Genomic DNA, 11521 nt, shown 5'->3' with positions numbered 1-11521 from the left:
CATCACTGCCCTTAAAAAAAGTAACGGAAGTATAGACGGAAAGACAGATTGGCTGTTGACGTGGCACATTAATAAAAAAGACTCAAGAAAAACAAATGAAAGAAAATAAAAAAAAGTAGAAATAGAAAGAAAGAAAGTAAACAACAAGAGTGAAAATATACGTAGCTACATACGCATACACACACTGTCGTTTCATGTCGTTTCATACCAGAGAAGAGATGAAGCGTCAAGAACATTCAGAGCGAATAACATATAAATCTATCTCTAGATTATTCTTAAAATTTAAAAAAAGTTTGTGATATTAAAAATATTGACTTTTTTCCAACTAAACATAGTATAATTTTTATCTCAAGTGGACTACTAGTGTAATATTTTACTAATTCGAAATTATCGGGATTGTAAAAATTTAAAAATATTTTTTTTGCCAACAATACTATACACATAAATAAAATTTATTAAAAGAGAAAATATTTAAATATTATTTAAAAATAATTATAATATAATAAAAAACATAAAAGTTAATATTGGATGTTTAGTTAATTATATCTTAAAATTTAGTTCCATACATTTATTTAGATAATTATACTCTAAAATTAATTTAATAAAAAAATTTCATACTTTATTTCCATATAAACTTTAAATTATGTGGTCTGTCACATGTCAAACCCTATAGCCAATCTGTCATTCCGTCTATACGCCCGTTACTTTTTTAAAGGCAGTGATGAGTTTGATATCATTAAGCGAGTTTAATGAGCCACTTAAGACCCCGTGGAGATCAGTGATGAAGTTGATACCATTTGTCGATTTCAGCGATGAGTTTGATAATTAACCCAATTATATATCATATTTAAATGATCAAAAATACTAAGCAATTTAAATACTGTTTTCAAAACTTTTTTCGCAAGTCTAATTAGCAATGGATGTTTAATTTTTAACCACACTAATAATAATGAGATCTCTGTACATACATAATCCATCTAATTAAAATTAGTCATCTATGATTTGAAAACAGAATTTGGGGTTCATAGAATTTGGGGCACACATTATAATGTTCCTAGAAAACATAGTTTCGCAACTTAATTTTTAATTTTTTTTCTTTTGAATAATGATTTTGATGTTTGAATTTTTATACACAAAAGAAAATCTCAAAAATGAGTTGCGGAACTATGTTTTATAAGAGACTTAAAATACGTGTCGAGCAGTGGAAAAAAATTGTAAAAAAATGAGAGGGACGAATGGAGTACTAGTTTAGAGCATCCAATAAGGTTGATTATATTATACTCGTGAGACATTATGGTGCTGTGAGCCATTTTGTTTTGATAATATATTGATACCAGATATATCGATTAATTATATTTTAAAAAAAGCATATGTTATTATTATTTCATGTTGTTATAAATAAAGTATATTATTTAATCGAATTTTCTATAGTGTGCCCAAGGGCACACAATATTCACTAACTCTCATGGGAATTCTAGCTTTTGATTGGTGGATGGATAATAAATGTAAATGGCCCCCCTACATTCACATCAATTCCACCAATCAAAATAAGCCATTTTCATGAAAGTTGGTGCTTATTGTGTGCCCTTGGGCACACATTAGAAAGATCGTTATTTAATATGTTAACATATGGCGTGATATTTATTACAGATTTTTTCTTCAACAAATATAGTCATGCACACGTGCATGGCTAAAATTATAGATAAGGGGAGTGTAGTGTTGGAGTGTGAAATTATGAGGAGATTATGTATTTTTTTTTTTGAATGGCAACATATGTTTTTCGCCAAGGGTTTTGCATGGTTGTAGTTGATCTTGTGACCGGTGCCAATCACCTGATTGTATAAATTTTTTAATATATTATTTATCAGAAGTATAAATGTCCTTAATATAGTTATTCAAACTATTGTTGTTTAAATATGATACTTTTTTATATTAACATTTGATCATGTTTTAAATATAAATTCTTTCTAAAAATATTATTCTAAAATACATGTCATGATAAAAATTTATTTTCAGAATGATATGTTTCATTTTGATAAAATCAATACGTTGTTTTATGATTTCTAAAGAGATGGAAAAAATATTTAGCACCAACATATATAAGTTGGCTTGCAGGGTATGCAATATTTAATACATCTAATTTTTTTATTCGTAATTGTTTTAAAAGTCTAATAGGTAATGTTATGTGTAATGTTAAATGGAGTTCTTGTAAATCTAGTATTGATAATTATTTGACAAATTATCGTCAGAAGATATTTCTCAGAGTTTGTTATTGCTCATTATCAGGAGCTGATTGATACTAATCAAGAGAATATATTATGCAGAGGAGATGTGTCAAGTTCCAGGAATTTAGTAATTTATGTTTATTAATTATAGGATACGTACTGTAATGCATAAATCAAGTTTATCATGCATATTTGTATAGTTCTTCAATATATAAGCACGACTAGATTTACACTATATGTATAACCGAGCAGCTCTCAAAGTATTTGTTCATCATTGAGAGAGTAGTTATTTTTTGTGTACCCGGTTTTTATCAGTCTATATAAAAACAATTTTTGATTCATTTGTGTCTTGATTATTTGAATTGATTGTATCAACTGCATTCGACCCCCTTCTATAGTAGATTTAGGCCTCACAATTGGTATTAGAACCAATATGTTAACTCATAAATAGTAAGGATTCAAACCATACAATCATATCTGACAAAACCCAAAACCCAATAATTGGGTAGTTTTTACAACATGTACCTTTAGGAGGCACCTCAGATTGGTTTCTTTGATTTGACTTTAGAAATTTTCTTTGATTTTGCAATTTAGATAGTAAGTTAAGGGTGTTCAACTTCTATAGCAATAATAGAAACTAAAGAAGTGGAAGGATTAGAGTTACGGTTTTCGATAAATGCCTGCATGAATGGGGGTGATTAGTCCATATTTTTGCATATTTAAGTGCCTATTTTTTGTTTATTTTTGTAGTATTAATCGCTTATTTATTTTATTTCAGGAAATTGTAGATAAATAAAGAAAGAAGAGAAAATGCAAGAAAAAGAAGAAAAGGGAAAAGAAAAGAAGAAAAAAAAGAGAGTTGGCAACTAAGGGACACATGGAGGGCCACAATCTTCCCAACACACAAGGCACATGGATGGCCAAGATTGAGCCACCCTACCCATAAACCCTAATTCTTTAGTTATAAATACCCCCTTCTCCTTACTTGTAATAACCAACCTAGCAACCTAGTAAACCTAGCCACCTACTCTCTTTTTCTACCTAGTCATTCCTATAGTTAGTATCTTAGATAGATTTACATTTTGCTAGCTTCAATTTCCTTTCCAAGCTTGTATACACTTTTTAATTTATATGCAAATCTCTCTTAGCTTAATCTTGTCTTGTCTTTTTTTCTCCAAGTTGTATGATTCTCTTAAGTCTCCAAGTTGTATGATTCTCTTAAGTACCACCACATGCTTTTAAGCTTTTGGGAAATGAAGAATCATTGAGCTTGTGATTAGTATAGATCTAAACTCTAGCACAAAATTAATTTGTGCGGGGGGTTTGGTTAAGATTGCAGTAATTAGAAATTAACTTGATACGTCACTTCTTTGATTGCAAAACTTTAACAGCCTTTTATTTTGTTATCTGGATCTAAAGTCAGTTCTAATAAACAAATCGTTAGCACCTTTTCTTATTTTGTTTAAAAACAATCACCTACTGTTCTGTTTTTCTTAATTTTATAATCAAAAACCCTCCCCTGCTTTCGTTTTGCTTAAACAAACCCAGACCCCTTTTCTTACTTTTTCCGAGTTCTTGGCTGTAGTTGAGTTTTGTGGTCTTAGTCGCGAGTCAGGAGTTGGGGTTGCGTCCATGAGCCGCGCCGAGTCACCACTGATTCATATAACCGAGTCACCGATTCTGCTTTGTGTGTCGAGTTGAGTACGAGTCCAGTTCTGAGTTTATGTGCATCGTTTTGATTCCATCGAGTCGCGTTGTTACTGAGTTTAATCGAGTCGCTGGTTGTGTATTTCTGGGTTTAGTTTTCGTTTTGTTTTTCTACGTTTTCAGTCGAGTGTTTTCTGTTTGCTGCTTGAGTTTGAGGCCGAGTTTCCGAGTCCAGAGTCGAGTCGAGTCTGCGTCTTATTGGAATGCCGAGCTTCAGTTTCTCTGTTGTTGAATCAATTAGTTTGTGTTTGTAGTTTGTTCCCTGCGTTTCTTTTGTTTGTAATCAGTCCCGATTTTGTTGCTGGGTTCGTTTTTCTTTGTTTGAATCCTGCTTATTGTTGCTCTGTTTTGAGTCGAGTAACCAGTTTAGTTGATTAGTTTTGTTTGCTTTTCGAGTTCACCGAGTCAGCTGAGTTTCTTGTGTTTTTGTTAGTCATCGAGTCATGCGTTGTCGAGTCTCAAACCCCTGCTTTCATTGCGTCGATTTCTTCTTTGTAGCCTGTGTTTTCGCCGAGTTCTGTATATGTAATAGCCGAGTTAAGTCCTGCTGAGTTTCTGTATGTTTTGTTAATTTAGTGTCGAGGTCCGAGTCGCAGGTTCTGTCTCCGAGTTTCCCGAGTCAGTAGCTGGATTCCTTTGTCTAAATAGTGGAGTTTGTTTTATTTTGTTAGCTGTTGTAAGGTTGTTTAAGAATGATTTGTGTCAAGTAGTTTGTTTTGGGTTTTAATTTGTTTAGTCTCTGAGTTGCCATTTCGAGTTTGCCATTTCTAATGGATTTTGTTATTTACTGAAGTTTAGTGCTTGAAAATTTTCTGATTATAAATTGTGGTTAAACACGATTTGACTTTTTGAATTGGCTAGATAGATTAAGCACACGACTTGTCATTTTTTTTTCTTTTAAGTGTCTAAAATTAGTTTTCGATCTTAAATTATTAGGCTTAATTTTGATTTTAATTGTGATTAGTAATAATTAATTAGATTAGTTTAAAATGAAATCTTAGAGTTAAATTTAGAAAACCCTTTTTCTCAAAATTAATTGTTCTAATTCGCCTAGGTTAGATTTAAAGGTTAGCGAAAAATAATTTTAATCTCTGTGGATCGAATCATAAATATTAAAACGATGATCGTGCGCTTGCGATATTTTTAAAATATAATTTCTAGCACATCAAGTTTTTGGCGCCGCTGCCGGGGATTAAAATTAATTTTTCGCTCCTTTATTTTTAATCTTTCGGATTAGTTTGTTTCTCACTATTTTTGCTTTTATTTCGAGGCGGATTATTCGGGAATCATGGAGTAAAGTGGACAAATTTTGCTCGGATTTGGAAGCTTGCTTTGGTATCCCGTATCTCTCCACTCTTATTTTTCGTTTTTATTTTGAAAATCACAAACAAATTTGAAAATTGAAAATCACAAAAAAATAAAAAAAATTAAAATCCAAAAATATTAGTTAGAAATACATATGTGTTGCATCATGCATTTAATCACTTAGGGCACACTATTTAGATTTTAATTTTTTGTTTTTAAATTTTCGTACCTATTTGTGGTGATCGCTGGAGGACCCTAAGGTGCGTTAATTTCTTTCTTTTCTCTAGATTAAAACACGTAGTTTAGAGCATCCTTAATTGTTTATAGCTTTTATTATCTCGTTGTGTGGAGCATCATTTTAAATAAATCTTAAGGGCAAAACCCACTCACAAGATAAGGGAAGGGATTTCATCACTCTTTCCTTGGCCCACAACGATTTAATTACTTCATTTTGCATTTCCCTAGCCTTTTAATAAAATTGAATTAGACATTAGCCCCTAGGTTTCGCGCTCAATTAGGAAGGTACCTAAAAGACGAGATAATCGTTAATTATTCCGACTTTTCGGTGTCTAAGGCAAGCGAAAGCTTACCTGGCCGATTAAGGTTTGGTGTCTAAGCGCGGAGATTGGCCTCTTGGCAATGCCTGCTCCAAACTGGCCAGACCGGTCCGAATAATTTTGGATTTATTGAGTTTTTGGTGGTCCTTAACGTTAGGAGCAAGGTCTAGTTCGTTTTTATTAGGGAACCCTAGAATTAAGTTTTTCTTTCGCTTTTACACCCTTTCTTTTGTTTGTTTTATTTCTTCGCACTTATTTGCTACGTGTTTACTATCTAGTTTATGCGAACTACTTGGGTTAGGAGCGAATCGTCTAGATTAGTTAGACCGATCATCGAAATTCCTTCTTCGTCCTCTTCGGACTCCGAACCCATAGAAGCTAGCGAACCGATAGTAAACATGGCGTTGTCTCTTAAAGACCGCTGTTACCCATCCCGTTCCGCTCAACCATCGTGCATCACCCTTCCTCCCGTTAATGGGAATAATTTCGAGATTAAGGCACATCACATTAGTATGTTGCCTAAATTTTTAGGGAGTGATGGTGAGGATCCATATCTCTTTATTCAAGAATTTGAGGAGGTTTGCGGTTTGCAAAAACTCCAACAATTGAGTGAAGACTCCATTCGGCTTAGACTTATCAACTTTGCTTTAAAAGAAAATGCTAAAAAATGGTTGTATAGTCTTCCCGTCAATTCTATTTCCACTTGGGAAGGATTTGTGGTAATGTTTCTTAAAAAGTATTTTCCAAACCACAAAACGACTCGTATTACAAATGAAATAAATCAATTTTATCAAAAGGAAAACGAGTCTTTTTGGATTTTCTTTGACCGCTTCAAAAATCTTCTTTCACAATGCCCCCACCACGGAATAGAAAAATGGAGACTTTGCAAGATAGTTTACGAGGCCTTAGATAGTCAAACCACTGCGTTATTAGAGTCTATGTGCCAAGGTAAATTCATGGAAAAAGATGAGGACCAAGGGTGGGAATTTTTCGAGGATTTAGCGGAAAAGACTATGATGTGGGAGTCAACTAGGGAGCCCAAAAAGTCAATTCAGTCATCTAGTGCTAGGGGCTTGCATTCGATAGGAAATAATGTGGCAACCGATGCCAAACTAGCCACCCTAACTAGGAGACTTGAAGCTTTAGAAACTAGTAAATCTCCCCCACAAATGTCGATGCTCCCTAATTACAATTTTCAAAATCCCGGCACCCAACCTTCGCACGAACTTGAACAAGTAAATGCGATGTTTCAAAATCCTAGGAATGATGCGTTTGCACCCACTTATAATCCCGGGTGGAGAAATCACCCAAATTTCTCATGGACCCAAGGTCAAAATTGTCAAGTTCCTCAACCCAATTTTCAAATGAATCAAGGGCCAAATTCTTTTTCAACTCCTCAACAAAATTTTCAACAAAGGCCCAACCCAAACTCTTACCCAAATCAAGGTCCGAATGCATTTCCTAACCCAATTCCAGCACCTTTGAATCCTCCCGGTTTTAATGATTCGGATAAACGTCTTAATTCTTTAGAAAAGAGTTTGGAAGCCTTAGTAAAATCGCAAACCAATTTGACCCAATCACAACAAACTTTCATGACAACCCTAACCCAAGATAGGCAAATTTTGCATTCTAACGTGCAAGCCGTTTCTAAGTTAGAGGCCCAATTGAGTCAATTAGCTAGCGCGTTATGTGAGCGAGAGAAAAACAAGTTCCCAAGTCAACCCGAGGTCAGTCCTAAATTTCCTCTCAATCAAAGACCTCCCGAGAATGTTAATGCAATTATCTCTCTAAGGTCGGGAAATCAAGTGGATAACAAAGTTGGTGAGAACGTTAATGAAAATGAGGAGTCGATTCCTAAAACAAATCCTTCTTTGTCTAGCACTAATCATGACAAACCCGAATGTTCTAGAGTCCGTGAGTCTATGAGTGAACCTAGTCCTGGGCCCATTTCTCAAAAGCCCAACGAAGAAGTTTATAAGCCAAGGGTTCCTTACCCACAAAGACTCATTCCTCCTAAACAATCGGCCCAAATGGAACAAATCCTAGAGGTTTTCAAACAAGTCAAGATAAACATTCCTCTTTTAGATGCCATTCAACAAGTCCCTTCTTATGCTAAGTGTTTAAAAGATTTGTGTACCCATAAGAGAACCACCCATGTTCCAAAGAAAGCCTTTTTGACCTCACAAGTTAGCTCGATTCTCTCGAATCAAATTCCCGTGAAATATAAGGACCCCGGTTGTCCTACAATTTCTTGTGTCATAGGCGATAAATTTGTGGATAAAGCTTTACTTGATCTAGGAGCGAGTGTGAATCTTCTTCCTTTCTCGGTCTATCAAGCCCTAGGATTAGGGGATCTCAAGACCACCAATATGACCCTTCAACTTGCCGATCGTTCTATTAAAATGCCTAAGGGGATTATTGAGGATGTTTTGATCAAAATCGGTGACTTTATCTTTCCCGTTGACTTTGTTGTTCTCGAGACTCAACCCGTCTCGAATCCTAAGAACCAAATTCCTATCATTTTAGGACGACCTTTTCTTGCTACATCCAATGCCTTAATCAATTGTAGGAATGGTTCTATGAAGCTCACATTTGGAAACATGACCATTGATTTAAACATTTTTAACGTCGGAAAAGAACCCAATGAGCTTTATGAGCAACCTATAGGGGTTAATGTGGTCAACAAGTTTGTCACATGGTCTAGTTTTGAGGATAGTGAGATTGAGTCGCTTCTCAACGAGGAGTTCAAAGTCAACAACGAGAACAATAGGGAATTTCATGAGTCGTTGAAAGAGTTGACCTCGGAGGAGTTGTTGGGAGAATTGAACGACATTTGTTCAAAATGGGAAACTCCGCTCGAGATTGTTCGTGTTGACCCTAGGCCCGCTTTAGAGAGTCATGTAGGTGAAACACCAACATTTGACTCGTTGTTCCATCCTTCACATAGTGCCTTAGGAAGAGATGACGTCGTTTCTTACATCGTTCCTAGTGATTTATCTCATGACCAAAATTTCATTGTCTCTAATTTGCTTGATAATAAAGAAGCATTGAGTTGGTTTAGGGTGAACATTAGTGATACTGGTCATATAAGGATGAAAGATGGTCACATGCTAGAGAAAGTCTTTGTACCTAAAAATTTTCATACACATTTTGACTCTTTCTCGAAGCTTCCTCCCATCTTCCCTTCCGGAATTGGTTGATTTGGTTCTTCTTCCAACCTTCCCTCGTGAAATTCAGGTATGGGGAAGGAAATGTGTGAGTGTGTGGGTTGATTAAGTGTTTCTTTTGTTAATAAAAATCCCCTTCATCTCCTATTCAGGTATTTTTCCTCTTTACTCTCGCATTTCAATTCTCTCTTTTGCATACATTGAGGACAATGCATGATTTAGGTATGGGGAGGGCTGTAGTGTAATTCTAAAAATGAAAATCCCTAAAAATTGAAAAATTAGAAAAATCCAAAAATAGAGATACTTTTAGCTAAGTTGTCTTTCCCTCACTCGAACTTTAGGAGTAGTTGGTGTTTAGCATGTTTTCCAAAAGTATATATATGTAGTGTCTTTTAGATAATTTGAACGTAGTTGAGTAAGGTTGTCTTTTTGAAACTTGTATCGACCGATTTGTACTTTAAATTCCAAGATGGCACACACATTTGCACAAGACCTTTGATGGAGAGATTGTCTAGTGATATTATTCGATACCTGAGAGAGAACCCACATGTTGAAACAATGTCGAATCGAACCTTTGCGAATTAAAAAAAAAAAAATAGAAAAAAAAAAAAAGAAAAAGAAAAGGAATAACTACTTCAATACTCATTGTTCTTTATAGATAAAATCTTTAGATAAATGGGCAAAAGTAGATTGGCTAGTCTCGTTTTGTGGCCTTTGTTATTCGAGCAATTAAGTCCGTCGGGGGATTTCAAAACCTAGTGCCCTAAGACCGTTTGGTTTGGGAGTCACTGACCCAAAGCTCGCTACATGGGTAACACTGTTTGCCTAAGAAAACGGACAAAATAAAGTCAATGCAAAAAAAAAAAAAAAAAAGAAGAAAAAAAGAGAAAAAAAAAAGAAAAAAAAAAAAGAAAAGAGAAGAATAAGAGTTTGTGAAGTTTGGCTAGATATTTGTTTCGATAGAGATTGGGTCAGTTCAAAATTGGTTGAAAAAGAGAAAATGTTCTTAGACAATTAGGATCCATCAAAGGCCTTAAATTACTTACACTCCTTGGATTTCTAGTAAATCTTTGTGTCGATGCAAGTAGATTAGAGACAACTGTATCTTGATTATTAGTAGATGAGTCTTTAAGTCGTATTTTCCTTAAAAACGCTTTTTGTTAACACCAACAAAATTAGAGTAGAGTCGAGTAGACACTTGCTAGAGTGTCTCGAAGATTTTATGGGTATATCTTCTGTAAACCCTTAGGAGACAAAACTCCTCTTGTAGAGATCGTCTACGAGTTTAACGGGTTGGTGAACCTAAAATCACCCGTCACGCCTACGAAAAGGAGCCTAGGAATCGCATCTAGTTTTCTTAGTTTATTTTCTTTTCTTTTGATTTTTACTCGAGGACGAGCAAAAGATAGGTATGGGGAAGTTTGATTAGTCCATATTTTTGCATATTTAAGTGCCTATTTTTTGTTTATTTTTGTAGTATTAATCGCTTATTTATTTTATTTCAGGAAATTGTAGATAAATAAAGAAAGAAGAGAAAATGCAAGAAAAAGAAGAAAAGGGAAAAGAAAAGAAGAAAAAAAAGAGAGTTGGCAACTAAGGGACACATGGAGGGCCACAATCTTCCCAACACACAAGGCACATGGATGGCCAAGATTGAGCCACCCTACCCATAAACCCTAATTCTTTAGTTATAAATACCCCCTTCTCCTTACTTGTAATAACCAACCTAGCAACCTAGTAAACCTAGCCACCTACTCTCTTTTTCTACCTAGTCATTTCTATAGTTAGTATCTTAGATAGATTTACATTTTGCTAGCCTCAATTTCCTTTCCAAGCTTGTATACACTTTTTAATTTATATGCAAATCTCTCTTAGCTTAATCTTGTCTTGTCTTTTTTTCTCCAAGTTGTATGATTCTCTTAAGTACCACCACATGCTTTTAAGCTTTTGGGAAATGAAGAATCATTGAGCTTGTGATTAGTATAGATCTAAACTCTAGCACAAAATTAATTTGTGCGGGGGGTTTGGTTAAGATTGCAGTAATTAGAAATTAACTTGATACGTCACTTCTTTGATTGCAAAACTTTAACAGCCTTTTATTTTGTTATCTGGATCTAAAGTCAGTTCTAATAAACAAATCGTTAGCACCTTTTCTTATTTTGTTTAAAAACAATCACCTACTGTTCTGTTTTTCTTAATTTTATAATCAAAAACCCTCCCCTGCTTTCGTTTTGCTTAAACAAACCCAGACCCCTTTTCTTACTTTTTCCGAGTTCTTGGCTGTAGTTGAGTTTTGTGGTCTTAGTCGCGAGTCAGGAGTTGGGGTTGCGTCCCTGAGCCGCGCCGAGTCACCACTGATTCATATAACCGAGTCACCGATTCTGCTTTGTGTGTCGAGTTGAGTACGAGTCCAGTTCTGAGTTTATGTGCATCGTTTTGATTCCATCGAGTCGCGTTGTTACTGAGTTTAATCGAGTCGCTGGTTGTGTATTTCTGGGTTTAGTTTTCGTTTTGTTTTTCTACGTTTTCAGTCGAGTGTTTTCTGTTTGCTGCTTGAGTT

At 34.8% G+C, this 11521-nt stretch overlaps 1 long non-coding RNA gene across 1 annotated transcript; it reads left to right on the top strand.

Annotated features, from left to right (window-relative positions):
- The first annotated feature begins 2923 nt into the window (after positions 1-2923).
- Positions 2924-10841, top strand: LOC135150611 (uncharacterized). The gene is made up of 2 exons (XR_010288770.1): positions 2924-5267; positions 10467-10841. It is a non-coding gene; the product is annotated as an uncharacterized LOC135150611 (long non-coding RNA).
- Positions 10842-11521: the final 680 nt, after the last annotated feature.

The sequence above is a fragment of the Daucus carota genome, chromosome 2 (assembly GCF_001625215.2).
Source record: "Daucus carota subsp. sativus chromosome 2, DH1 v3.0, whole genome shotgun sequence".
Classification (NCBI taxonomy): domain Eukaryota; kingdom Viridiplantae; phylum Streptophyta; class Magnoliopsida; order Apiales; family Apiaceae; genus Daucus; species Daucus carota.
This window is presented reverse-complemented; position numbering and strand designations above follow the sequence as displayed.